The sequence below is a fragment of the Convolutriloba macropyga genome, chromosome 14 (assembly GCF_964194025.1).
Source record: "Convolutriloba macropyga chromosome 14, txConMacr16.3, whole genome shotgun sequence".
Taxonomy (NCBI): Eukaryota; Metazoa; Xenacoelomorpha; order Acoela; family Convolutidae; genus Convolutriloba; species Convolutriloba macropyga.
The window spans coordinates 47,897,970-47,924,144 of NC_134481.1; the positions used below are offsets into that span (position 1 = coordinate 47,897,970).

At 34.8% G+C, this 26,175-nt stretch overlaps 2 protein-coding genes across 4 annotated transcripts in view; both read right to left on the minus strand.

Annotated features, from left to right (window-relative positions):
• Positions 1–26,175, minus strand: part of LOC142352794 (translocon-associated protein subunit delta-like) — a 576,117-nt gene that overhangs the window by 158,996 nt on the left and 390,946 nt on the right. The gene's annotated exons all lie outside the window — the stretch shown is intronic.
• The window catches only part of LOC142352819 (netrin receptor UNC5B-like), a 100,847-nt gene that overhangs the window by 54,969 nt on the left and 19,703 nt on the right, over positions 1–26,175 (minus strand). Inside the window, exon 1 of one of the 2 annotated variants that reach the window (XM_075404959.1) lies at positions 6,910–7,002. The exons of the other annotated variant lie outside the window; for it this stretch is intronic. The gene's annotated coding sequence lies outside the window, so the exon portion shown is untranslated. Of the gene's footprint in view, positions 1–6,909; positions 7,003–26,175 lie in introns of those variants that run through there. 2 annotated transcript variants of the gene reach the window in all.

The window sequence follows — 26,175 nt, forward strand, 5'->3', positions numbered from 1 at the left end:
ATAAAATTGCACGCTATTTGGTGTATGAAAAAGAAGAAAAAATAAATAATGCTGATGCACATTTACACTTTCAGGTTTTTTTCTCTGTATGCAATTACATTTAAAAATAGTTTTTTTTTAAAATATTTTTTTTGAAAAAATACTGTTTTTCTTCTTCCCAGTTTTATTTTGCATCTACAGGCTATGTCAGCATCCAACATTGATTCAGTTTGATATGGAAGACATAAAGAACTAGGGGAAAATAGTTATCAAAAAATTCAGTTTTTTCCATTTTCCTCCTACATCAATGTAGACGCCATTTTCGGTGTCCAGAATTGTAGCTGTGAAGTTATTTTGAGGTAATAATTTTTATCAACCAGTTGTTGGGTTGCTGACCTAATTTCTCTTATAAAGGTCACCAATACATGGTTCTGCGAAAAGTAGTTAAAAAGAGGTAAAGAAATTTGTATGACTTTTTGTTCCGTCATAGTAAATTCAATTAAATTTAAATTTTAAAGATGTTACAAAAAGTTAAAAGTTGATGTTTGTTTGAACCACTGGTGTGCCATTGTCGCTAGTGTTTTTAGCTCATTCCTTCTCTCCAAAATCGAATATTAGTAGACCAGAAGAATGAAGAAGGGCAAAAATTGAAAAACTTCTTATTCTTTTTTTTAATTTGAATTATTGATTTTAAAAAAATACTACCTTTGAGCAAATTGTGCGGGGAGGGGCTGGGGATTGGGATAGCAATTAACTCGTCTCTTTTTTACTACTTGACAATAAGACAACAAAAACGATAAAAACGATTAAATTTTCTCTGAAGACTGGAAAATTGTTTAATAAAGGTTTCCTTTAATTATATTGGTTAAACCATAATCAGGTCCTCGGTCTATTTCATCTTTAAAGAATTTCCTATTAAATTTGCGAACAGAAAAAAACTTTAAAAATTAACCAGGTTCACTTGAGAAATGAGGATGATGTTATCAGCTTTAAAAAACTGTGAAATTCAGTAGACAAAAATTGTTTTTATCGATCTATGAAAAAAAGTAACGTTTGCTGATGGCATAGTTATTGAAATTTTTAATGCTTTTTAATGTGGAAAAACTTCTGAGAAATAACCCATGGTTAGTACTTTGCCATAATTTCTTAAGTTTTCTTAAATTTCTTAAGATAGCTTAAGTTAGAAATTCCATTTCTACAACGGTTAAGAACATTTATTGAACAGTGAACTCAACAAATTCGAAAAAAAGAAAATACTTTAATAAATGTTTACTTGCTTTTGAGAAAAAAGGTAACAGAAAATGTAAAAAAAGAGCAATTTTTTAAAGAATTTCTTAACAGTTTTTCGTCTAAGCAGTACGCACAGTAAATTGTATTGTGTGTGTACAAACATATATCCTGAAGAAAATTAAAAGTCAAGTGTGTTGAGTAGTACCAATTTGTTTTTGATGACCAATAGATCAATTTTTGATATTCTTTGAAAAAAATATGAGAGTAATTGAAATTTAAGGGAAAAAATTGAAAATTTTATGTATATAATTTCTAACACCTTAGATGGTGATAACCAATTATGTACGACGACCAGAAAAAATATCACACTTAGTTAGTCAGGATGATAAAATTGCACGCTATTTGGTGTATGAAAAAGAAGAAAAAATAAATAATGCTGATGCACATTTACACTTTCAGGTTTTTTTCTCTGTATGCAATTACATTTAAAAATAGTTTTTTTTTAAAATATTTTTTTTGAAAAAATACTGTTTTTCTTCTTCCCAGTTTTAATTTGCATCTACAGGCTATGTCAGCATTCAACATTGATTCAGTTTGATATGGAAGACATAAAGAACTAGGGGAAAATAGTTATCAAAAAATTCAGTTTTTTCCATTTTCCTCCTACATCAATGTAAACGCCATTTTCGGTGTCCAGAATTGTAGCTGTGAAGTTATTTTGAGTTAATAATTTTTATCAACCAGTTGTTGGGTTGCTGACCTAATTTCTCTTATAAAGGTCACCAATACTGGGTTCTGCGAAAAGTAGTTAAAAAGAGGTAAAGAAATTTGTATGACTTTTTGTTCCGTCATAGTAAATTCAATTAAATTTAAATTTTAAAGATGTTACAAAAAGTTAAAAGTTGATGTTTGTTTGAACCACTGGTGTGCCATTGTCGCTAGTGTTTTTAGCTCATTCCTTCTCTCCAAAATCGAATATTAGTAGACCAGAAGAATGAAGAAGGGCAAAAATTGAAAAACTTCTTATTCGAGGTTTTTTTTTAATTTGAATTATTGATTTTAAAAAAATACTACCTTTGAGCAAATTGTGCGGGGAGGGGCTGGGGATTGGGATAGCAATTAACTCGTCTCTTTTTTACTACTTGACAATAAGACAACAAAAACGATAAAAACGATTAAATTTTCTCTGAAGACTAGAAAATTGTTTAATAAAGGTTTCCTTTAATTATATTGGTTATACCATAATCAGGTCATCGGTCTATTTCATGTTTAAAAAATTCCTTATTAAATTTGCGAACAGAAAAAAACTTTAAAAATTAACCAGGTTCACTTGAGAAATGAGGATGATGTTATCAGCTTTAAAAAACTGTGAAATTCAGTAGACAAAAATTGTTTCTATCGATCTATGAAAAAAAAGTAACGTTTGCTGATGGCATAGTTATTGAAATTTTTAATGCTTTTTAATGTGGAATCCAATTGTTGATGGTGGACTACAAATAGCACAATAGGATCAACTAATATTATATAACAAGTAATTTCGTAAAAATTTTGTTTCCTTCATTTCATTTGTAATTGATATTTTGTTGTGGAATAGTTCAACTTCTTAAAAAATTTTTATTGAAATAATTAGTGATAACTTTGCAACTGATATCAAAATATGTTTGTTGAGTTCTTCATAGAGGAGAAAGAATTTTTTTTGTTTTTCGCTATCTTTAGCCATTCAGAAACTGAAATGTAAATAAAAAATGCACTTTTGAACTATTTTGACTTAAAACCAGCAGCTGAAGTTAGCAACAACAAACTTTAGCAAAACTTTTTCGAATTAAGTAATTTCCTTCTGTCCGGTTGATTTGGAGTTCTTTTTTTCCAGAGACAGGATTGAAGTTTTAATGTATGCTTAGAAATAATGTCATTTTGTCAAAACTTTTTTATCTTTCCCGAAATTTTGTTATAAAAACGTTATAAAAACGTTACAACAAACTATTTTAATAGAAAACAAAATGTATTTAAAGAACTGATAATTCAATTTTCGTTTCTGTGATTTGGCGTAACTTTGAGATTTGAATGTGTGTGTGTGTGTGTGTGTGTGTGTGTGTGTGTGTGTTGGGGGGGGGGGGTAGGGGGAATGTCTGTAGTTTGAATGGGGAAGAGGAACTGCTATGTGAAAAACGCTGTCAATAATCAAATAAAAAAAATAAGTCACGAACAAACTTGTTTCTGCTGAGAAAAAATTTGAAGTGAAATAACTTTAGTTTAAACAAGGCGGCTCGGTAATGTGCGATTGCATATAAGGTTCCGACCCCGCTCATCCACAATTTTGGCATAAATAGCCTCCAAAACAAATAACTCCGTGTAGTAAAAAATGATGCATTGGATTGATGAGATATGCCGATATTAAGAAAGCGAGCGAAGACGAACGGCAAAATCAAACAACAACAACAACAAACGTTAATTACATCAAAAAATTTATGTCTGTAAAAAACAAAACTTAATAACAAAGTCAAAATAGTGTCAGAAAAAACTGAAAATTAATAAAATAATTGTAATTCAGCAGAAAAAAAATGGTTATTGACCAGTTCATAATAAAGCTTGGTAACAATTAGACAAAAATCAACAGAAACTTTAAAGTTAGAAAATTCGCTGAATTGTTTTTAATAAAACAGTTAATTTCAAAATAATGAAAACCATTAGGAATCAATTAAAATATCCCATAGGTTAACAATATAAAAGGGAAATTAAGAACCCTTGGTTCTTAATTTCCATAAAAGTAATTAGGAACCCTTGGTATTCAATTTTCTATAGAAGGGAATTAAGAACCCTTGGTATTCAATTTTTTATGCAGTTACAGAAAGAACAGCAAATAGACAACAAATTAAAAATCAACTAAAATTTGCCAGAAAATGCTTTGGAAGCCGTAAAGCCATACTTTGGCCCCCAAAATATGTTCAATTGCACCTTCGTTGAACACCGATAATGTATTATGTGGCCGCTCTATTCTGAAAATAAGCAACAATTAGACAAAAAAGAAAAAATTCAAAATTATATAATACTTTTTTTTTCGAAAAAAATTAATTTCCAAAGACATAAAAGCCATTAATTACGAAATGAAAATTTTGAATAGGTTCGTTTATTCTTCCAAAGGAAGCCCTTGATACCTGCAATTGTCCAGAACAAGTCTTACGTCTACAAAACAGCGTCAAATATGACAAAAATCAAAAATTCATTTACATTTTTTTGTGAAAAACCCGTGTCGAAGCCAGTAAAGTCACAACGAATTCTTTAAAAACATTGGATTTTGTGACACCAATCCCTTTTGTTGTGACACCAATTCTTTTTATTGTCTGCAGGTAACAAACAGACAATAAAAAGAACAAAATTGCGAAGTTGAAATGTCTTTTTTTTTTCATTTTGGAAAACAGTTGTTTTCAAAGTCATGAAAGCCATTATCAATCTTCTAATATCAGAACATCGACTCATCTACTCTTCCAGGAAAAGCCAATCAAACTGGGTCATTGTACAGGAAATTAAATACGACTAAAAAGACAACGTAAAAACGACAGTTAAAGACAAATTTTAAAAATTCAATTAAATTCTTGCAGAAAGTACTGTCGAAGCGGTAAAGAACCACAATCTATATCTTTAAGGATTTAATTATTATCAATTGTCTTGTGCGTTATTTTGAACGAACGCGAAAAATGTTATATTTGACCTGACATTAACGTGATAACTTGACAGAACTAGAAAACATGAAAAATGGGCAAATACAAAAAAAATAAAAAAAAAACATGTGAAATCTAGTAGTATCAAAGCCAGAACACCATAACTTAAGGCGTAAAACCTCAATACATACAAAATTTGAATTCACCGGAAAAAAAGAGCACTCTTTGCCATTTCAATAAGCCATTTTTCAATTAAAAATCAAATATTTTAAAGGCTAAACGACCGTAGGCTTTCAAGCAATCATTTAGATAAATAAATTTCAAGCTTACTAGGAAGCCAATAGTACCTATCACTAGTGAGCTTTGATTTGAAATGTTCTGTTAATTGATTAATACAAAAAAGATCGATTTTTTAAAAAAAAAATCCGACTGATGACAATCCGAATTATTTTTGGATTGTAGCGTCCAAGATTGGTACAGAACTAGTCCTGCTAATGCTGATTGTGCATTAGGAATATTTAAATTTTGGAATGTCATTGATATAGATATTTTGTTAGTTAAAAAAATCAAAAATAAATGCTGCGTTTTTGATAATCAACGAATAAAGTTAGCAAAAACGGCAAATTTTTATTTACAGAGCACTTTCGACGGAAGTTGAAGTGGAATTAGCCCCCTTTTCAGTCTACAAAGATTGTGTTAGTGGTGTTTGGGCGTGCACTTCCTTCAAATTGAATCAGAGTGGACTAAAGAAACTTATTTCGTGCTGTTTTTGATGAAAAAGTCTGAACTTTGTGAAATATTTAGCCGGAATTTGTGACAACAAAAATTCAATGAAAATAGCCGACAATTTACTTTGTCTTTAAACGTAAAAACTAAAAACATTTTTTTGAAAAATTTTATTAAATTTTATCAAAATTGGCGAAATTTTAGTAAAAAAATTCCGATAAAAGTTGAATGAAATCAACGGAATTTACTCTAATTTCTCGAAAGTTTAAACCTCGATATCTCCCTGTCAAAAACGAAAATAAAAAAATCTTTTTAATTCCATATTCTACGCTGGACAAGCTTTCTAATGATACCAGTCTCAACTCTCTACGATGAATATATCGATCGGCCAAAATTGACTGAACAAAAAAACCCATTTGAGTATATAGTTCCTCCCCCCCCCCCCTCAAGAGGGGTCGGAACAATAATATAACCCAATGCACTAAATCGAATTGTTCTAACTATTTGCCTTAAACAAAAGAATGGGCTTAAAACCAGTCTGGCTGTTTCAATTTTTACGATAGACAATCTTGTTTTCTTGAGTGAGCTTGTTGTTCAGTAGATTTTTTGCTCGGTTCGAATTTTGGTAGTGAAATTATATATGGCGTTGAGCTTCTATGACTCTACCACTAGCTGGGTTGTTCGATTTATTTTTGTTTTGATCGGTAAAATATTAACAATTCAGCACTATTCCGATTATCAGAATTGTTTTTTTTTCTGTTCGAAAAAATTTACCTGATACCTTCATTTTGGCACCTCCGAACAGCTTATCGGGTGCATATTATTTGCTCCCTCCAAGCACACGTGCCGGTATATTTTTCCGTAACGTTTTTTATGTGTAATATAATTGCACGTGTTCTGGAACTGGGGGCGTATAACGTACTGAGGGGGGGGGGCACAAACGGAAAATATTTACCTTTTAACTGCCGGTTGATTTTGGCAGAACAATTTCCAACTATTTCAGGAAAAAATTAGGGCTGAGAATTATTTAAAAATAAGACCATGTAAAAAATCACGCTTAAATAAATTGGAATATAAAAATGGCTGTATAAAACGCTATATTTATCATAATCAAGTCCAATCGGTTAAAAAGAGCTTTGAACTTGAGTTTAAAGTTCAGCGAATACACGTAACAAGTTCACGCCGATACAAAAAATTATTTCACAGGGAATTGTATCCAGCGGTCAGAATAAAATGCTGAATGAAAAAACCTATTACGTAGTAAATCCTCAATATAACTACAAGATCCAACTTTATAACAAAGGGTTTAACTTACCTTAACAAATGTTTAGAGCGAAAAATATTTTTGCATCCGTGGCGGAAAGTTTACAAACTATTTTCTGTTTGGCCGACCCCGCGGGTTATTTTTTATCCGCCTTTTCCTGGTGCTATAAAACTAATCTTGAGGGAAAAGGGAAAGAAATATCGGTAGGAAATTGCGTTAGAGACAAAAAGGAGGTTTTAAATTATTCGGGAGAGAAAAGCGCCTCAAATTGAAGGAAGCGAGAGAAAAGAATATATTGTTGTTGAAAATATTGTATTGCAGTGAAAAACAAAACAATTCATGTAATATAAGAGTTGTTCATGTACTTTACACGTAAATTTTAGATGTCACTTTTTTGTTCAAACTCATAAATTTTAAGATAATCTTTTCTCAGCCCCGTTTTTTCCACTTCATTTGACGTGCAGTAATTTTTGAAATTGCTTTTTGCGCTAATTTGAAATTCGATTTTTGAAACAAGCGAAACAGGAATGAATGTTTTGAGAAAATTTTTGCGGCCACGGATAATTTTAATCTTTTTGCACAATAAATTAGGGGTCTGCAAAATTCACGTCCTGAAATTAGAATTTTGAGCAATTTGTTTTTGAAATGAGCGGGCGTGTGATATTAGGCGAAAGAAATTTTGGTAGACATTAGGTGAAAAAATTAGATGACCTAATGTCTGCCTGACAAACTTCCCTTCGCCTTATTTCCAATCGTTTACTAGACAGTGGAGAATTATATAAAGAAATTAAAATAATTTAAATATATTTTTTCATTAGTCTATAGTCAAGAGGGTCTTTTTCATCGGTTCAAATTAGCACTCTAGAGAAAATGTTTATTTTTATGCTTTCGGATTGTCTTTTCTCATTGAAAAAAAATCCTTATTTTTTGCCATTTTTTTCCGTAGTTGCCTTTTTAGACCACACCTGATTTACAAAAACAGAGCAAATTCGGCTGGTTAAATGACTGATTTATGGGCTGAACTTATTTTCTTTTTCTTTTTTACAGCTAAATTTCTCTTCAGAGCACGTTGAACTGGATGTTTGTAGCGTTCGTGGTCTGTTCCCTATTTTGGGCTAATTATGCCTCTTTTACTTCAGGGCATCGCTTTTGTTCAGGCTTAATTTTGAGGTAATAAAGCGCTTATTAATTGCGCACTAGCGGTCATTCCACCTTTATTCCATATTTTAATCAGCTAGTTACCATTCATTTATGGATACTTCTAGCAATATTGTACCATTGATATGAAAAGGAAAACGCCGTACAATACAATTGTGATATTAAAGTAAAAGGAATATCACAAAATTGGGGAAGCTATCTAAGATACAATTCTTTGGCGTATGATTAAATCATAATGTAATGGGTGGGTCTTTTGTTACGAAAGTACGATAAGGAAAAGTAAAAATAGTATAAGTAAAAAATAGGCAAAATATGTGCTCTACACATACCAATTTGGATATACTTTAAAACCACGCTAAGCGTATATTGTCATATTTGCTACCCCTTGGGGGGCAAATTTTGATAATAATTTTAATTTCAATACTTTTTCTAATCAGTTGACATGGTAAGATGTGGAAAAGATATAATAGGAAATGAATAAACACACAAAAAACTTGTCCTCCGGGAATTGCAGGAAGAAATTCCCCCACCATTCTCAATTTAATTCATTACAATATCGATAGTTCGTTTTGAGAAGCAGTTTATGGGTTGCACGTTTTGTGCAGCCGCATGCAAAAGAAACCGAATTTTGGAATCAACCCAACCCTAATAATTCTTGACGAGCTCAGGCCCAGTTTAGTTCAAAAAGTGCAAGTAACAGATTTAGTTTTGAAAAACAGTCAATAATACAAAAGTGTCGTCGTAACTTTTAACAGATTTTGAGAATTGACCTCCCCCTGTGGTTTCTATAATAAGAGCCAAAATAGTAGCTGCCCCATCATTATACGTCCTGCAAAAGCTTTCAACGTCCTATTTTCTCAATTTTTAGATGAGAAATTTTTTTTTCAACGTTTGAACCGAGGTAAATGTGTACTGAATTTTTCAATAAAGTTTTTATGCGAGAACAATTCTATCAATAAAAATTCTTTAAAAGGAAATTGAATACATACATCAATATGATGTATCCGCTAAATCTATGGTATCAATTACTCTGCAATTTTAATGTTATAACAGAAACCTACTCATCCGTAAAAAACATATTTTCATTTTCTATTAAGATAATTGTATTTTACCGGAGATCATTTTTTTGAAATTTGATTATATATTTTTTAAAAAATTTTCTTTTCACATCAAAAACATGTTTAATAATGATATTAAATTGTTTTTTGGTGACCATTTTTTACTTTGATTTACAAGGCTAAGAAAAAATCAAGCAGGAGCACCAGAGCAAGAGAGCACTATTAGATTAATTTGATCCTTTTTTAATCATCTCACCGTGGAACAGAAAAAAAGACGGTCTCTTTGTACATACAAAAACATGGATAGACAATATTAGTATAAATAAAGTAGCTTTTATATTGTTCAAAACAAAAAAGTCTTCACAATTGGTCAAAAAACAAATGTTTGCTTGGAAACTAGGAAAAGGAGTGATGTTTTTTCCTGCGCAAGAGAAGGGAAAAAATGCACTCCAAGAAAAAGGCATTTCAAAAGTACTCTATTTCAGCAAAAAAATCATTTCCCATTTGAATCAACATTGTACGGTTAAGAAGGTATTGCGGCTAAGCTTAACAACTCAGAAATCAAACTGAATAGCGCTTCAAGGTCATGTCAAGCCTTAAAGCTAGAATAGTGTGACAAGCGAATTTTAATGCTACATTCTATCGAAGCCAAACGAATTTGATCATTTTGTTCAACATTTATATTTAGCAACTATTATTAGTACACAATCGTCATTCATGAAGTCAAACTATAACTCAAACTCGAACTACCTCAACAACCAGCAAAACAATACTACGACTCAACAATATTGCATCAGATTCTTTGCGATTGGATTGCGAATCAACCTGTTATTGATACAGAATATTCGACAAAACTTCTACATGGTTAACAAATTTCCCATGACATCAAATTTACACTGAAAAAGTGACGTTATGGAAAAGTGTTTACATTCTGTCGACATCATTATCTACAACCAATCAACAGTTGAATTTGACATGTAAATCCACGGGACTAGCAGCATAAAAGGAGCTTAAAAAACTACCAAAAATCAGTTGAAACTTGCAATTTGGTTATATTAAACTGACATACAGTGCGTATTGAAGCACCCTTTCTTGAGCGGTAAATTACTTGTTATCGTGTCTTGTTTCTGTAGATCATATTAGTGATTGTACAGTTTTAACTTTACTTTGACTTGTGAAAAGAGAATTAACTTTGATATTCTCAAAACTTTCTTTCTGAGGAACGAAGTTCCTAAGTAAGAGAAACTTTGTGCAAAGCATAAAGTCAGTTTCTCTTACTGGTTTTAACGAAGCCTACTCTAGTTCGAAATTGGTGTTATTGAAACCAATAGAGAGACTTGCTAACATTAAAGTTAGAAGAAAATTATTATTATTGTCAGATTTGCAACGGGTAAAAGGCCCTGTTTTACAACTGCTAACCGTAGCAGGTTGAAACTTTGCCGAGTCTTAGCCAAGTTATAGGGCTACAACATTTCGAAGCGGGATTTCCAAAATTCGGTTTATAAATTGAGTTATTAACCAAAACTCAAGCAAAACTTGAGTGTTTCAATTTGAATTATTTTGTTATTCTGAATGAAACAAGTTTGTTATTCAGCAAAGCTGAGCGATTAGTTATCAGGAGTAATTGAGCAACAAGTAATGCAACGGTATTTTACAGTATAGCGGATAATACAGTTCACAAAAGTTAACTGCAAAAACACAATATCCGGACAGATTTGAAACCGCTGAAACGAACTGGGCGGTGTAAAGTTTTCCTTGACTTTGATAGGAGAGCAGCCGTTACATTTGGTCCGCCGACTCGGACAGTGGAAGGCAAACTGCTGTCCAATCTGATGAAGAGAGTGCCGAAGGCACCCCCCAAAGAGAATCAAACAAATCAACAGCGCAACGCCAGTGAGGCAGAGCGAAAGTTGCGAGTGCACTTCACAAATTACGTTGAAGAAAAAAGGAGCAAGCAAAGCAAAAGGCAATCAGGCAATCCTAACACAATCAGCAGAGAGGAGCTTCAATCAACAACACAAAGGTACGACAAGAAGTTCCAAGATTTATTAGAAGAAGTCAACACCAAAACAGGGATTGGCTACAAAATTATTGAAGATTCAGATCGACCCAACAAACTAAAGGTCATCTACCAACAGACTGTTCACCTTCTAGAGGAAGAAATACCCAAGCAACTGCAGCGTCGAAACAAGCTTGTGCCCTATCAAGCTAATTTTGTTGAAGAGCATCTGAAAGAAGCAAGGAAGTGCAAAGCAAGTTTGGACTATCATTGGCTTGCATATATAAGCAAAGGCACGCAACCAGAAATGAATGCAGAGCAAAGCAACGCAACCCAAGCAGTGAACGACAACGAGAGCAACAACTACCAAACGGACAACCCAGTTGCTCAAACAGTGCAAAATGGAGCAACAGCAAGCGGCCAAGAGACGGAGAATGCTTCGGAAACATCTTCAGCAAAGCAAAGGCGCGAGGAAAGGATGAAAAAATTCGATATCGAATTCGAAACCAAGATGCGACTCGAACAAGCACGGTTTGAGCGAAGGAGGCTAGAGCTGGAAATACAAATGAAGGAACTGGAAACCAAGCATCAACTGCTGGAGGAAGAGCGTGAGCTAGAGCGCAAAGTGAAGAGAACAGCATTAGAGAACGATGATGCTCGTTCCCAATCAACTGGTGCTCGAGACAAATCACCCTTCAACTGGACCCCCAAGAAGAGAGATGTCTCAGACTGGGCCAGCAGGATTGACAACCTTCTAACACCAGAACGATCAACAGCTCGCTTCGAAGTAACCCCTGAAGTGAACAGGCATAGTCACTTCTCACAATATCGCAGTTCACGAGACCGATCCTCAAGTGTTGAAGACCGGGACGTTTCCCCCAGAGCTGGTCTACTACGATACAACAGTGGGTATGCAGGTAGCAATAACCTACCAAAGCTGAAGTTGAACAACTTCGATGGAAACCCTCTCGAATGGCCGGAGTGGTCTAGTATGTTCATTGCTACAGTGGATCAACGACCAATACCAGACTCAGAGAAGATGAGCCATCTGAAGACTCTACTGACAGGCAAGGCAAGGTCAGCAATTTCTGGAATGGGCTATTCTGGACAATTCTATGGTGCTGCATGGAATATTCTGGAGATGAAATTTGGAAGGCCTCATATGATCATTGATGCACAACTGGAGAGTCTTCGCAAAGCAAGTCAGGTGAAACCACACGACTCAACAGGTCTGATCAGTTTCTCAGTTATTGTTTCGAACTTTGTGAATGTGCTCAAAGAGTACAAGCAGATTGGTGATCTGCAATCAAGCTCGACACTCTATATGGCAGTAGATAAACTACCCCAAGTTCTCAAAGAGAAGTGGTGGTTCTATGTTGATGATAAAGATGAAGATTGGCCTGATCTGATTATGTTTGAAAAGTGGCTATCTAGGATAGCATTCGTGCACGAAGGGTTTTCAGCTTTCAAGGGAGAGCGAAGAGAAGAAGACCGAAGAAGCACAAATAAAGACAAACGGTTCTCGAAAACGTCGAACTTCAGTGCAAGTTCCAACGTGAAAGAAACGAAGCAAACGCAAAGTGATCACTGTCCGCTAGCTGATGGCACTCACAAAATATGGAACTGTCCACTATTCAGGAATATGATTGTGAATGATCGGTACGCAGCAGTGAGAAAGCAACGCTTATGTTACGGATGTCTAGGCAAAGGACATGCAATCAAAGATTGTAAAGTCAATGCGTGCGGCATCAATGGATGCATCAAGAAGCACAACCGATTGCTACACTCAGAAAACCAAATGGACGAGGGCAATCACGCAGTCAACGTAAGCGCAGCAACAATCAACCAGAGTAACGAAGTTACTAGCTTTCTTCAGATAGTTCCTGTCTCAATACAGAGCGGTGGCAACAGGCTGAACACATATGCTTTCCTCGATAGTGGATCAACGGTTTCATTCATCAATCAAAGTGTGCAAGAGAAGTTACGGGCTCAAGGCACCGGTGTGACGCTCAACATAGCTGGCATACACGGAACGAAGGATCTGAAGACAGAAAGGTTTCCTCTCAAAATAAAGGGACTACATTCAAAGGTGCATTCAATCGAAGCGTTTGCACACCCGTCAATCTCCTTGGGAAACACAAACTACAACTACAACAGTGTGTTGTTGTTGTAGTTTGTGTTTTACCCAACAAAAGCTTCAACTTGATGGAAGTTGGCATCATCCTTGGTCAAGATGCTTATGAGCTACAACGCCCATTGGACTATAAGATAGGAACACGAAGTGAACCTTTCGCCGTTCTAACAGAGCTAGGATGGGTAGTCAGTGGACCCATGACGGGCAAAAGAAGACAAAATGTTTGTCATTTCGCCTTCACTGAAGTTGTGAAAGTGGCAGAGAATATCCAAACCTGGTGGGACATAGAAACCTATGCTTCCAAAATCAACGTCGTCAGTCAGTCAAAAAAGGAACGGCAGGCACAAAAGATGCTAGAGAGTACGACAAAGTTCACAGGCGAGCGGTAAGAAGTGGGAATGCTGTGGAGTGAACCAGAGCCAAACCTACCGAACAACTACAGCTCAGCCTTGGGTCAGCTTTACTCACTGGAGCGAAGATTCCAAAGAGACCCAAACCTGAAGAATTTGTATCAACAGTCAATAAATACAGACGTAGAAAAAGGATTCGTAAAGATATTGGACGAGTCCGAAATGAAAGGCAACTTCGGGAAAGAATGGTATTTGCCACACCATCCAGTGCTAAACCCGAACAAGCCTGGCAAAGTGAGACGTGTTTGCAATGCTGCCTCAAAGTACAAAGAAGTATGCCTAAATGATAAGCTACTAGCAGGACCTGATCTGCTACATGGGTTGATTGGAACAATATTCAGATTCCGTGAAGGACCAATAGCCCTAACAGCCGACATCGAATCGATGTTTCTACAAGTGCAAGTTCCTGAACAGGATAGAAGTTGCTTGAGGTTTTTATGGCGTCCAAGAACTAACGAACCTGTTCAGATATACGAATATCAACGTCACGTATTTGGAGCTAAGAGTTCTCCAACTTGTGCAAACTATGCTCTCAAGCGAGTGGGACTGGACAACGAAAGGGAGTATCCAATTGCAGCAAAGGCAATACAAAACAACTTCTACATGGACGATTTCATCAAATCGGTAGAAACCCCTGAAGAAGCAATTCAAGTTTTCAATCAGCTACAACCTCTTCTCTCACAACACGGATTCGAGCTGAAGAAGTGGATAAGCAACAACGATGAGGTTACCGAAGCAATCCCAGAGGACTTGAAGTCAATCAGCAACACAAAGCAAGTCGAAGTGGAACCCAGTACGGAGGGATCCTCAGTGCTAGGACTACAATGGACCGTTACTGATGATAGCCTTCAAGTATGCAGAGGTACAAACAAGGAAGTTGAAGCACCTATAACCCAGAGGAAGATTCTGTCACTGGTAGCTTCAGTATTCGACCCGATCGGATTGTTTGCTCCGTTCAGTGTTCATATGAGACGACTTCTGAAAGGCATCTGGACTAAGAATGGACAACATTGGGACAACGAAGTGCAGCCTAGTGAAGAAGAAGAATTCCTGAGATGGAAAGAACAACTTCCAATAGTGGCTGAAACCAGCATCGATAGAAGATACTTCAACAGAGAGAGGGATAAAACTGAGCTACATGTGTTTGCTGACGCATCTGAAGACACGATGTGTGCAGTGGCCTATCTACGCTCACAACCAAAAGAATACTCAGCTGACTTAGCATTTGTCATCGGAAAATGCAGAGTGGCACCGATGAGGCATCTTTCAATACCACGATTGGAGTTGCAAGCGGCAGTCATGGCAGTGAGGTTGAAAGAACAGATAGTCAAGGAACATGAAATGAAGATAAATAGTTGCAGTTTTTGGTCAGACTCAACTACGGTATTGCAGTGGATACACAGTTCCCATCGCAAACAACAAGTGTTTGTGGCCAATCGAGTAGCTGAGATACTAGATACAACTGATGTTTCACAGTGGAAACATGTTAGCGGTATCAACAACCCAGCGCACATTGGCACCAGAGCAATCAACATTGAAGAACTCAAGAGAAGTGAGTGGCTCAATGGGCCGGCCTGGTTAAAACGACCAGAAAGTGAATGGCCAGAGCAAGTGAACCTAATCTTTGCATCAGATGAAGAGAATATACCCTCATCAGTATTCATGATACAAGCTGAACAGAAGAAAGCTGTTATTCAGTGGGAACGATTCAGTAATTTTAATAGACTAGTAAAAACAGTGGCATACGTACAGCGAGCATTGAACAAACACAGACCAGCAACACTCATAGTTAGCATCGAAGAAAGAGCAAAAGCAAAAGCAACAATCTTCAAGCTACTACAACAAGAACAGTTTGGTGAAGAGATGAAATCTCTCCAAGCTGAAAAGGAAATTCCAAAAGGCAGCAAAATCCTACAATTCTCACCCTTCCTAGACAAAGAAGGACTTATTCGAGCCAAAGGAAGAATAGGCAAAAGTCATTTGGACTTCAATGCAAAGCATCCAATACTGTTACATTGGAAACATCTTGCGGTTGAATTATTCTTGCGAAACGAGCACATGGACAATCAACACGAAGGCACTGAGCATGTGAGAAACATTGTTCAACAGAAGATGTGGATCCTAGGCATACGAAATGCCTTGCGATCAATCAAGAACAAGTGTGTAACCTGCAGAAAGGGCAGAGCACAAACGATAGCACCAGTAATGGCAGGTCTACCCGAAGAACGGTTAGATGCTTCTACAGCTTTTACAAATGTTGGAGTTGACTACTTTGGCCCTTTCATTGTGAAGATTGGGCGAAGAAACGAAAAGCGATGGTGTTGTCTCTTTACTTGTCTAACTATGAGAGCGGTGCATATAGAAGTGGTACCCAAGTTGGACACAGATAGTTGTCTCAATGCAATAATGAGATTTATTGCGCGAAGAGGCAAACCGAGTACAATCATCAGTGACAACGGGACAAACTTTGTTGGAGCTGAAAGAGAGTTTGCAGAGTACGTTGCGGAATGGAACAAAGAAGGGATTGAAGAACATCTAATTCAACGAGGAATCAGATGGAAGTTCAACCCACCCGCAGCACCTCACTTTGGAGGAGTATGGGAGCGGTTGGTGAGAAGTTGCAAGAAAGCAATGTATGCAGTGTTGGGGAACAGATCAGTCACCGAGGACGTTCTTTCAACAACGATGTGTATTGTTGAGCAGACGTTGAACGCGAGACCTTTGACTCCAGTCAGTTCAGATGTTAATGACTTAGAAGCATTGACCCCCAATCACTTCTTGCTTGGCAACAGGAGCATTTGCTTACCCTATCTACCATGCGCGGAAGAATTTGTTGATCACCGAAAGCTCTTTCTACAAACTCAAGCCTATGCAAATCTCATATGGGACAGATTTCGTAAAAAATATCTGCCAACTCTGAACAATCGGCAAAAATGGCGATCTACGGCGAACGAAACCCTTAAAGAAGGCGATCTCGTTTGGTTGATCGAAGACAGCGATAAGCGTGGATATTACAATCTAGGTCGAGTTACGGAGACCATCGATGGGTCTGACGGTGTGATTCGATCAGCGATAGTTCGAACGAACGACGGAGTGTACAAGAGACCAGTAGTGAAGCTCGCCCCAGTACTATTTGGAAAAGATGTTTTCGCGATGGAAAACAGGGCCGGCGATATTGCGGCTAAGCTTAACAACTCAGAAATCAAATTGAATAGCGCTTCAAGGTCATGTCAAGCCTTAAAGCTAGAATAGTGTGACAAGCGAATTTTAATGCTACATTCTATCGAAGCCAAACGAATTTGATCATTTTGTTCAACATTTATATTTAGCAACTATTATTAGTACACAATCGTCATTCATGAAGTCAAACTAAAACTCAAACTCGAACTACCTCAACAACCAGCAAAACAATACTACGACTCAAAAATATTGCATCAGATTCTTTGCGATTGGATTGCGAATCAACCTGTTATTGATACAGAATATTCGACAAAACTTCTACATGGTTAACAAATTTCCCATGACATCAAATTTACACTGAAAAAGTGACGTTATGGAAAAGTGTTTACATTCTGTCGACATCATTATCTACAACCAATCAACAGTTGAATTTGACATGTAAATCCACGTGACTAGCAGCATAAAAGGAGCTTAAAAAACTACCAAAAATCAGTTGAAACTTGCAATTTGGTTATATTAAACTGACATACAGTGCGTATTGAAGCACCCTTTCTTGAGCGGTAAATTACTTGTTATCGTGTCTTGTTTCTGTAGATCATATTAGTGATTGTACAGTTTTAACTTTACTTTGACTTGTGAAAAGAGAATTAACTTTGATATTCTCAAAACTTTCTTTCTGAGGAACGAAGTTCCTAAGCAAGAGAAACTTTGTGCAAAGCATAAAGTCAGTTTCTCTTACTGGCTTTAACGAAGCCTACTCTAGTTCGAAGTTGGTGTTATTGAAACCAATAGAGAGACTTGCTAACATTAAAGTTAGAAGAAAATTATTATTATTGTCAGATTTGCAACGGGTAAAAGGCCCTGTTTTACAACTGCTAACCGTAGCAGGTTGAAACTTTGCCGAGTCTTAGCCAAGTTATAGGACTACAACATTTCGAAGCGGGATTTCCAAAATTCGGTTTATAAATTGAGTTATTAACCAAAACTCAAGCAAAACTTGAGTGTTTCAATTTGAATTATTTTGTTATTCTGAGTGAAACAAGTTTGTTATTCAGCAAAGCTGAGCGATTAGTTATCAGGAGTAATTGAGCAACAAGTAATGCAACGGTATTCTACAGTATAGCGGATAATACAGTTCACAAAAGTTAACTGCAAAAACACAATATCCGGACAGATTTGAAACCGCTGAAACGAACTGGGCGGTGTAAAGTTTTCCTTGACTTTGATAGGAGAGCAGCCGTTACAGAATGTAAACCAAGTATATTTTCCAGCTCAAAAAAGCCAAACGTGTTCTTGACAGCAGAGAACAGTATGCGTTTTAAAAGAACATAATCAAATAACAAGCATATGTAAAAAATTTTGGAATTAATTCTCCACTCAAGGCCAATTTGTGCTATCGTGTAAAAAATAAAAGAATAATAGCCTCTCGGACAACTTTTTCATCTGTATGACTTTGATTGCCATTTTATTACTTACAAAATATAAAGTAACAAGACAGCAAAATATATGCTTTTATATTTCGGCAGCCTGCATCTGTCTGTCATTTGGTCGGTATTAACATATGTTTATTGTCCAAGAAATCAATAAATAGAGACTAAGAAATATGTTATTTACACAGTTTATGATGTACAATATTACATCTAAATCAGTACCAAATCAACATTTATTTCTGCAAGCCACAACTTTGCTATTTTTTCTCTATTGATTCCAGAAACCGAAAAAATCTGAAAACTTATTCTCATAAATTTGCATTTACTTTTTGCGATTTTCACACTCGCTTTTTATTCCATCATTTATTTTGCTTCAAAGACTGATTCAAGGCAGAAAAACTAAAGTTTCATTCAATCCCTTTAAATGAATTAAGGGTTGGACAGCTGTTTCATTAGTAAAGCTTTGTTGATAAAAATGTTACTTTTATAGTTTAAGGAAAGAGCTCAGTTTCGATTGTCAACTAAGTAGTTAGATAAAAAACACCAAAAAACGAAAAAATAGTTAACTGTAGCACGAAACTGTCAATCTTGAGCTGCAGAAAAGAAGATCAAGCTTAAGGCCCTATCCTATATGAAAAATTCTTCAAACGGAAAAACTGATGACCGAAAAAGTTTTGATCTTTTTCAGCGAATGGTTCATCCGGAAAAATTCAAATATTCTCATTTAAGTTTTTAAAAACTCGAAGTGTCTTCTAAGAGTTGTTTATCAAGTTTTTTAATAGAAGAATTGAAAAAACGAATAATCCTATTTGCTTCAAGGTTGCATACTAAAAAATATGAGAGATATTCGCTTTTTCAATAAAAAGTCATTCCTTTGAGAGATTTTTTCATATGTCCGATCTTTCATCCAGTTAACTGTTATTAAACAATTCTCTCACCAGTTGCTAAATACACCTATAGACACAAACAGACTATATATATATATATATATATATATATATATATATATGTATGTATATATAAATTATGAATATATATATATATATATATATATATATATATATAATAGTAGTAGTTAAAATGAAGGCTTTGTAACGGTGGGAGAACATTGTCCCTCCCCTTTACAATGTCGGCAAGGCTATTTTGAGGTTCTTTTTTCGAAGATTGTAAAATTTTTTTATAATTTTATATTTTGTAGTTTATATATATAATAATACTATTTTTATATACTAATTTTAGTAAAAGAATTGAACCCATATTTTAGGCGTATTGCTTAGAGTGTTATTCAAATGGGTATTAAATGAAATTATTTGAATATCCCGATACCTGCAGCTTGTCTTGGGTGTAATAAATTATTCTTCATAATATAAAAACCTATTTCATCATCTCATTGTGGAGAATTATTTCAGTTTTTTATTCAATTTCAGAAAAGAACATCATTAGATTTTACTTGTTAACCTCGATCGGCAAGAAACAGACAATTAGTCAGTTCGCAGCTATTGCGTCATCAGAATGCTTTTTATATGCGTTGCAATCTGGAAAAACTGGATGTAAAATCGAATTAATGGCTTTCGCAATTTTCAGGAAAAAAAAAAACAAAATAATCTCATTATTTTCAAGATTGCCCAAAATTCTCCAGCCAACTCGAGAATAGAAATTCAAACTTTTGGTTGCTGATAATGTCTTTTTTCAATATAGTCTGTCACTTGATTTAAAAGAAGAAGCTCCATTTTTTCAATTTTTCTGGAAATTTATTGAGTTATGATTCAATTTCTATTTCCAATGAGAAATACATTGTTTTCTTTAATAAATTGTTTTTTTAAGCACACACACACACACACACACACACAAACACACTCACACACACACTTACACACACACATATATATATATATATATATATATATATATATATATATATATGCGTGTGTGTGTGTGTGTGTGTGTGTGTGTGTGTGTGTGTGTGTGTGTGTGTGGGTGGGTAGGTGGGTGGGTGTGTGTGTGCGTGTGTGTGTATGTGCGTGTGCGTGCGTGCGTGCGCATGTGTGTGCAGACATGCATACATGAATACATATAAAACGTGCTCAATCACACAAAATTCATGAAAAGGTGTACCAATTTTTTATGTTGCAATTTTAGGGCAAAAATTTTTGAGCCATTCTTAATTAAAAGCCACCGTAGTCTACCAGATCTTGGATGGATCAATCAAAGTGAGCCATCATATTAGGGAAAAGAGGTTGATGAAAAGAGGGAAAAAGAACAAATGATGAGGTGGCTGGCTTGGAGTGGATAGGAAAATCGTAGAAATCGATGATGGCAGTGAATGGTGATGGATCAAAAGAGGATAGCAACCTGATTTCCTAAGGCCCCTGCCTTTTCTCTCATTTTTTAACCCCCTCAATTACCCACCCCCTCCACCCCTTGCGCCTCTTCCTTCCCTTACCCGTAACCCAAATACCCACTTACTCTTCTCTCTCGCTAAAGAAACCCTAACACACGGGGTCCCTATGTATAGGGACGTAAACTGTGTCCCCCGTCCCCCCGCCCCTCCGGCCCCCGTCTCTGTTTCACCCTCCCTCCCTCTCATGTTCTGTTCACCCAAAAGACAACCCACAAGAATTCGCAAACCCGCCTTGTGTTTTCTCTTTCCCTAGGGTTAAATTTAGCCACTGAACTGTTTCTGTTTTGCTTCATATGGTGTTAATGCTAATTGTAATACTTTTATACTTTCACCTATTTCCTATGCATGACTTTTAATTTGAGGAGTGTATTTTGTCTATAGTATTCGATGAACCCCATTAACCGAAAGCACGAATATCAGGAAGCGGAAAATTTCATCGAAAAATATCATCATATTTATCATATATATATAATCATTTAAAGTATGAAAAAAATATGAAAAAAGATTTTTTTGAGGCCAGTAATTTTTCATTCAGTTCAACATAAGTGTTCTTTCTCAAATACGATTAACAAAGTTATCCACAATGAAACTATTTTTTAGCTTTCAAGAGAAATCATAGCTCGCGGTGAGACAGAAAAATAAATCCTGCATTTTTACAGGACGAAATGACAATTGAAACTTCGAATGTTTTTTCGTATTCCGTTAATCAAATTCGCTTTGAAAGTTGTGTTATTAACAATTCCAATGAAAAAAAGTAAACAATCGCTAGACAATTTATTTGCAAACAAGGGTCTAAATTATCTCAATGAAATGAAAACAGCATGGAAAGAGTACAAGTGTGTATTATTGACTGTTTTTCACTGTGTCGCGTTAATCTTAGTGTCACGCAAATTGACGCTGACACTGTTTTAATTTGACAACCAAACGGTTTAAACCATTATTGTAGAGGTGATATTTGCAGTTTATCGCTTTAAAATGGTGTATCAATCATTTTGAACATAATTTAACAGGACACGATTTTGTACCTCGAAGACCACTCAATAATAGTAAACTGACTAGAAAACTGATTTACAATTTACCATAGGCGATTGCGTAAAAAAACGTATTTCACATTTTTTTGAAAAATCATGAAAGGCGAGAGATTAGAACCACAGAACCGTCGGCTAATCTTCTTCATTGCAACTATGGCAAAAATGTCTGAATGGCTACCGATAGAGTAATAAACTTATGACTTAAAATTAAATAATTTCAATAGCATCAATCACTTTTAAAAAAACGTCGCACATGACTTTCGACTTCTAATACAAAAATCTTCTGGATAGAATCATTTTTTAAATGGAAAAGCAAACCGTTAAGCTGGCACCGATAGCATAATCAAACGACACAATTTTTCTTAGAATGCGAAGAAAACCTTTGATTGATTATCTTGAAAATTTTATAACATATTAAAATCTGGTTTTGGTAGTCTGTCAAAAATTAATTAAACATTGCTCTTTTAGGAAGCAACGTGTTCAAAAAACATCACATATGGGTTTTAATAAATACAAAAAAAAAACGCTCAAAGAACTGTTTTTGAGTAGTTAATTTGAATACTTTATGTCGACCGTTTCATTGAAACCGTTAGAACGGAACTGTTATTTTAAAACTTGCTGATGACACATCGTTTTTATGTCATGCAAAAGACCAATTACAGGCACAGATATTGGCTGAAGTTGGTTAATCAGAGGGGACCAGTATTTGAAATGAAGAAAAAAAATACTATCAAACAAGGGAAAAACAGAGTTCACAAATGAGTTCATCAATTTCTCGAATGAAAAATTAATATTTGATTAAAGTCGTTACTTCAAAGGATTTTGTATGGAACCAGCCAAAAAACGCTGATATTAGGTGATGTTATTGGTGAATTTTAACCTTTAGAATTTGACTGAGTAACATTTTGGGCAAACTGGCTTGAGCAATCAGATCTTTACACCTGGTTCCTTTTCAAGTTCCTCTAAAAAATATTTTCCATTACTAGTTTAGTCTGCAGCACCAAAATTTAATCAAATACGAGACTACTGTTTGATGAAAGGAAGTTTTAATTTCGAAAGGAATAAAGTTGGACTCACGATTGAAAAAAAATACCGAGGAACAAATTTTATACAAAAAATAACAGGTTTAATGATAAATGACAAGAAAGAATTCAGTAGAAATTAAATTAGCAGGAATCAAATTCGTTTTAAGTTTCTAGAAAGTAACATTTACCAAGTGATAATTTTTTATTTAGGTCTATCAGTTTGGACAAATAGTCAATCATATAACCGCGAAACGTTTGAGATAATTGCAAATATTTACGAAAAAATGGACGCAAGTTTCGTTTCTTACGCTTATTTTTGTAGCAATCGAAATAGAAACGAAAATGAAGAGAACAAGCAGGGCAGTATATACCAGAAACCATATATCCTTGAAAACTATTTTTAATTAATGTGCGAAAAATTAAGGTCAACCATTTACACTAATTAATGAAATACTTCACATTTTGTGTCGGAATCTTAAATTTGTTTCACTTATACGGAAATTATTCTTATCAATTCCATATTCGATTGCGGGATTTATCTGCTATTTATATAAGTATCAAATGCGCTTTTTTTTCAAAATTGAGCTCTTATCAGAGTATGACCTAGATTCCGCTGAAAAGGCTGAGAAATATGAATTAAAGCGCTAAAATTTTAAATGTTCATTCAATTCTGCACACTTCTGCTCACAATGAATTTATTACAAAATTTCAGCGCAACCAGTTTGCTTCTTACGTAATTATGCGCTGAAGGTTGCTGACACGTCAACCTTCATATGGACTTAAGAGCAGTTACTAAGTGCTTGTATTCAGTTGCTAAACTGAGAACCACCTCAGCTATCAAAACCATACAAACAATTTTCTCCTCTTTCCTCCTTCCGGATCATTTCAACACTTTCCCACCATTATTTCACACCCTTTTAACTCTCAATCTTTCCCTCTTTTTCCTTCTTTGCTCGCCTGCCTGAGCTATGTGAAATTTGCATTCAAAAAAGCACACGGGGCGGATTTCAAAAAGAACCCGCGCCCTAAAGTGGGAAAAATTTTGAAAGGTATGGATAGAAAAAGGGGCGAGCTATGAAAATGCGTTTCAATGGTGGTGATCTAAATTTATCCCACTTTAGGGAGAACTTAAAAATCGATAAGTTACCTTGTAACGCGTTCCTACTACTACTAATATTACTATTACTATTGCTACCCCGTAAGATAAGGAAAGTGGCGCCCGGTTATAAATTTGCAAATGAACGCCCGAATATATTTTCAGTGACGCACTGTTAAATGCCACAAAATGGAAAATCGTGTCACAATGACTTGTAAAATTGCAAATTAATTTCTACAAGTTTTCATTTTTTGAAATTATTAGAGGTGACGCATAAAAGCTACGGAAAGATTTTCCTGCCTCACCCGTGAACAATTTTTTATTACCATATGAAAACAAACTAATGCGTGGTTTCGCAGTAAAAATGGATCTTAACGCCTACGAAATATAGGACTGACCAAAGGACTCTATATGTACAATCATAAAATTAAGAAAAAATAATAATGGAAGATGGAAGTAATAATCTACCTGGGGGTAAGAAAACAGCTGAATATTTTGAGCCATCCGCTCAGTCTCGGAAAACAGAAGAAAAATGGTAGTAAGAAAGATGAACATACAGAAGTTTTTTTTTTTTTAAAAAAAGACATAAAATGAAACAAAAAACTCATAAAAACGATAAAACACCAAAAATTTAAGACTTAACTTGCATAAATTTAGCAAGATTGTTCAAACTCAAATTTTTTAACGAAAAGGACAACGCTAAGCGGGAAAAAGTTTGAAGCAACAAATGAATATTGATAATGGTATATTAAATTATAATTATCAATAAAACCCTTTCATTCACAAAAACTGGTTAAAATTGCGAGACTACCCGTACTTAGTGGTGGTCGGAAAGTGTCGAAAATGACATTTATGAAAACCAAGTTTATCTGTATAACTTTGTCCTGCATCTTGGATCTCTCCTGTTTTTAAAACACAATAATCATAGCTAAGTAATGTTGCAAATTATTGCGCAAATATCAACTGCTAGGAACGAATTTTTTTTTACAAATACTTGAATATAATAAAATTTAATGCTAAAATTTCCAAATTTAAAAACTAACAAAAAGTTTGCTTAAATTTTTTTAATTAACAAGGCGGCTCGTTAATGTGCGTTCGCACATGATGTTCCGACCCGAGCTCATCTACATTTTTGACTAAATTGTCAACCAAATGAAGAGATAACAAAAATAGATGTTTGAGTTTAAAGCAATCGTTACACAACTTATCTACTAATTGAATTACATAATGCCATGCATCATTATAGCGCAAACGTGATCTGACATTAAAGAGACTAAGAGACAAAAAAACAAAATTAGCACAAACAAAAATTTCACGGCAAAAACTGAATATCTAAATTTAAAAGCACCTAGTAACTACGTCAAAGTGCAGTCAGGCAAAACCTTAACAACACAAGTTTACTTTTTTCTAACAATACAGCAGATGGAAAACTTTCTTAATGAGACTGGGTAACAAGTTGCCAAAAAGAACGAACAGTGAGGCGAAACTTAAAAATTTATCAACATTTTTTACACCAAGAATTTTCAATATTCTTGAAAATAATTAGCTCTTAACTAAATAAACCTTAATAAATCACTGAAAACTCATTACAAAACCAAACGGAACTGTCTTTGGTTAGACTAAGCCATAGAAGCGAACTGAAGAGATACTCAAAAAATTACAAACGATTTGCGAAAACACAATCTTTTGCTACCATTAAAGTCATTAGCTATCATCTGAATATTATGTATTTTTAAATCAATTGTTCGATTCTGCTTATTCAGCTGAAGGATTTAAAGGATATTGAGCTTATTCAGCTTAAGGAGATATTGAACAAGTTTACTTCCGCCACATTTGAAAACCATTGGGATCTGTTATTACCCGATTGTTTTGAAAGAAGAGAAAAAGAAACACAAAAATTGGCCACTCAAAAAAACGTTCAGAGAAAGGCATATTATCCCACAAACAAAACATCAAAGACAAATAATATCAATAGATAAGTTATTTTTTGAATTACAAGAAATTGGATGGGACATCTCATTGATGAAAATAGGTTACAATTTGACGAAAAGAACAACAAAACATGAAAAGTTCGAAAAAGTTGAAAAACTTCAATATGTTTATCATAAACTTCAAGACTTTTCGCTGTAAATTGACTACTTTGGGTAAAATCATTCATTCACAGCTCAATAAAAAAAAAGCCGATGAGAACTGTAAGCAATTTACGGCTACCTAAAGAACAAAAACAGCAAATTCAAGAAAAAATTGAGCAAGAAAAGTGTGGAAGGCATTGAAAAACTGAACTTTTCACTAAAAACTCTTCTATTTTCAATCAGTCTTTAAGATCAATGGGATTTCTCTCAATTATCAATATAATTTCAAAAAATCAACGAACATAAACATACATTAATAACAT